Here is a 4,424-nt window from a genome sequence, read left to right as displayed (position 1 = left end):
TTCTTGCAAGGGGCTGGGATTGGAAGGCCTGTCCAGGACCATAGGGCCAGGTGGATTCTGGGCCTAAGGGGTGGTATGGGGGCTCAGGGCTTCTTGATCCCAGGACCAGGGATCTGTCTGCTGTGCTACTCAGCGACCCTACAGCAGAGTCAGAGTGAAAGGAGAGAGAAAATAGAGTACATGGTAGTGGAGAAATAAGAAAGGAGGGAGTTGCGATCAGCAATGGCAACATTGGAAAAATATGGAAGTAACTTTTGTGATGGACTTATCATAAAGAATGTGATCCACTCACGAAAGAGTTGATGGTGTTGGAACAAAGACTGAAGCACATTTTTTATTATTATTATTTGGGGGAGGGTGCAGGGCAAATGGGGCTGGGTGGCCTGCCTGGCACCACATACCAGGGTGATCTTTGGGTGTCTGAGGATGGATTTGGACCCGGGTGCTCCTGACTCAAGGGCCAATGCTCTGTCTGCCACCCAGCCACCCCTACTATTATTACTATTTTATTTTATTTAGGGTCTTTTTTTTCTTCTTTTAGGTTTTTGTAGGGCAGTGGGGATCGGGTGGCTTGCATGTCACACGGCTGGGTGATTGTTGGGTCTACGGGGCTGGATGTGGGCTCAGATGCTTGTGGCTCCAGGGCTGGTGCTTCGTCCATTGCGCCACCTGGCCATACCTACAATGATTACTATTATGCTTTTTTTAATTTAAATTTTTTTTCTCTCCCCTTTACTTTATCGCCCAAGCAAGTCTATATTCATGGGGGGAGGGGTATTTTGTTTACTCTTAAACAAGAATATTTTATTAATGTAAAAAAAATTTGTACAAAATGAGAATTAAAAAATAAAATTAAAAAAAATATCCCTCCTTTTCTCCTTAAAGAGCTATGCCTTATAACAAAGAATAAAGACTCAAAACAAAACTCAGTAAAACAAACCAATAAATTAACCAAATCTCTTATTACCTACAGCTTTACACCAGTAGTTTCCTAGTTCCACAAAGAAAGGGCATTTTCTCCTCTTTTAGGCCAGTCTTATAATTGCACAGAATTCAATTTCAATCATGTTTTTTTTTTTTATACTGTAGTAGTCATTTTATTTTCCTGATTCTGCTTATTTCACTTTATATCAGTTTGTAGCTTTCTACATTTCTTTGTATTCTTCATACATGGTTTCTTATGGTATTGGTGATATTCCATTATATTCATGAACTGAGGGTGCTTGAATTTCTTTTTACCAATTTTCTCCCTCCTGTCTATACCAGCTTCCTAGATTGGACAGTTTCTCTTATAACTACTTTGAACTATCCAAAGACTTGATATTCATCAGATTTTTCATTTCTGCCTTCTCTTTGCTTGCCCGGTCCATTGCTACTCATTTTTTTGACATTCTGATATGTAAAAAGAAAGGGTGTATTAGTCAAATAGGAACAAAAGGAAGTTAGGAATATGACTCAGGAAAATAATGTCATCTTTTAGAATTTTCTAGTTCTGTCTTCTTGGTATTAACTGAACTGGCATTTCCTCATTTGTTTTTAGACTCTAATCACTTGAGTAAATAGGTATAGTTTCTCTTTATATGCCCAGTGGAAACAAAACAGGTATTTAACCTCATTTTCTGACTTCATATGCTGATTTAAATCATTAGTAACACTTATTTTCTAGACCAGGGCTGTCCAAAATGGGCCACATGTGACCTGCAGTGCTATTTCATGTGACTTGCCTGTGGATTTACTAAATGATTTGGTAAAAAAAAAGTCGAGCTACCACAGAGTCCTTACTAAAATGGCAAATCAAAATATATTGTCTATTGTTTCAATAAAAAACTTTTAAAAATAAGATTATGGTCCTGCTCTAGACCTATGGACCTCTAAATTATGTTTGCTACTTCTTTAGCTATGTGTCCATCATTCTACCTCTCCTTCCCATGTTCAAGCTTCATTCACCTATTTCCTGAGCTTTCATTTCTTGTCCTAGACTTGTCAATATCTTGCTGGCATCATTTCAGATTTAGATTTGAATTCATCAACCAGCCTAACCTGGGTCAACAGGACTGAGGGTTTGAAGATTTTCATTAACTTTCTCTACTTAATGTACGGTGTTTGTACATGAAGGCAAGATTCTAATGCCCAGGATACACCCTTACTTCCTTTTCCCTCTCACAGTTCAGGATCTGTTTCAGGCAGAAGGTCTAGGTTGCTTCTCCCAAACTAGAACAGGTAGGACTTCCAGATAAATTTAATTGACTCATATTCCTTTTGGATTATGAAAAGAGTTATTTGGAACAAGGCTAAGTACAATGCAAGTGAGTGGCACATGAACAATATTTAATGGCACCTCTCAAATACCAGAATTAGTTCTATTATTTTATGCTACCAGCTTTTTACCACATCTAACTTTTCATTCTTTTTCTGTCCTAATTTCATATTCTGTCTTCCCTTCTTCCATTTTCTTTTCTTGCTTTTTTCCTTCCATTTTTCAATTCTCTTTTTCAATTCTCTGGCCTTAGGAGATCTGGCCTCATATAAAAGAAAAAGGGGGAGATGATATTCTGCCTCAAGACACATCCACATTTCACAGAGGATGATATCATTATAGTACCTTATTCTTGCCCTTATGAGTATATGTGTGTGGGATGGTTAGGTTATTATAGCCTTAAAATATTTCTGTAGATGGGAATCTAAATTCTAGTAAATCACTCCCTTTGGGGGTGGGGGGGTAGTGGAGAGAATATGAGCCATATTCAGAGGAACACAGATTTAGAGTTGGGGAGGGAATAGGAACTTTAAAGGCTGTCTAGTTCAACCCCTTCATTTTGTAGATAAAGAAATGGGGCCAAGGGATGTTAAATAACTTGCCCAAAGCCATATTGTCTACAGAGGGATTTAAAACTAGGTCTTTTTTTCCCATGTCCAGTACTTTACTACATTACAATCTGAGGGTAAGGAGATAGTTGGAAAAATACAACAGGGATGATTAAGATGTCACTTTCTCATCCAGCTTTACTCATTTGGAATTCTCCACCAAGTCCTTTTTTTCCCCACCAGATCCCCATTTTAGCTTTCTTTTGTGTGTGTTTTCTTCCTCCATTAGATTGTAACCTCCTTGAAGGCAGATCATCTTTTTGGAATTTCTATCCTCAGCACTTACTGGAGTGTCTGGCACATCATAGACCTTTAATAAATGTTTATTCTCACTATTATTTTTTGACCCTAGCCTATTCTCTAGTCAAAACTCACTAGAGTAGCAGGCTGCTTCAAAACTCTGGAGTGTAGTCTGAACTAGATTAAAATGTGATTGGAAAATGTTTAACAAAATAAATGAAAATGCACATGTCAATTTGTGGTTTTCTAGGTCAATATGCTGCCCAAGGATCTATTTGAGTTTGACATTACTGATCTAACTTTTTTTTTCCTGCTCTACTAATGAGCCCTAGAAAAGGAAGGTCCATCCAAGGGCTGAAGCATGGGAATGCCAGACTTTTCCTCATGGAAGAAGGGGTCATAACAAAAAAGTGAAAACAAGTGAAGCAGTGAACCTTGATGCCAATCTAGGGCAGAAGATGGGAAGAAACTTTGCCACAAAGGGCAGAGCCAAACCACAACAATTGGTCTAAGGCTTTTTCCCTCAGGAAGATAGGTGTCATCCAATTGAGTCTCTTAAGGTAATCAGTGAGTGAAGATATTTTGGGGGAGAAATCTGTTAAGTTAAATAGGGAAGGATTTTTCTCATACAGGGAAGAAATGATGAACTTAAAAAAGTCCCAGGATTTTTCCCAAAGGGTTAGGAGTCAACATAGAAATGAGGTATGTGCCATAATACTGGGGCTTCCACAATTGAAGCTAAGCCTTGACAGATATGAAAAAGATATCCAGAAGCCTTATCAAACTAAATTGACATTATTTTTTTTTTACACAAAGCCTCCCCCTCTTCCCAATTTCCCTATAATAATATAATGTTTGTCCTTCATTTTTTGAAGAAGACCATGATATCATGGAGGTGATGCCATGACAAGTATGTGAACTGGATTTGAGTGGGGGGTGGGGTGCTGTGCAAAGTCTCTAGTCTTACTTTCTCCTCCAGAGTCATCTGGTTCCAGTGGCCAGATATTAATCAGGATGACTGGAGATGACCCTGGATGGGAGGCAGTCAGGGTTAAGTGATTTGCCCAAGGTTACAAAACTATTGAGTCAAGAACTTCTGTCCTCCTGAATCCAAGACTCAGTGCTCTATTCTGACACCTAGCTGTTCTTAATTTGCTTATAACTATTAGTATCATCATCCTCTCCGTCATCCATGTTCACAAGCTAGTTGCCCTCCTTAACTCCTCACTGTAAAATCCTCCCATTCCACCTTCAATCTGTTGCTAAAGCCTGTTGATTTTACATCCAGCACATATCTTGCATACATACCTTTTTCTCTT

The sequence above is a fragment of the Macrotis lagotis genome, chromosome X, assembly GCF_037893015.1.
Source record: "Macrotis lagotis isolate mMagLag1 chromosome X, bilby.v1.9.chrom.fasta, whole genome shotgun sequence".
In the NCBI taxonomy this organism is placed as follows: domain Eukaryota; kingdom Metazoa; phylum Chordata; class Mammalia; order Peramelemorphia; family Peramelidae; genus Macrotis; species Macrotis lagotis.
Note: the sequence above shows the minus strand (reverse complement) of the source record.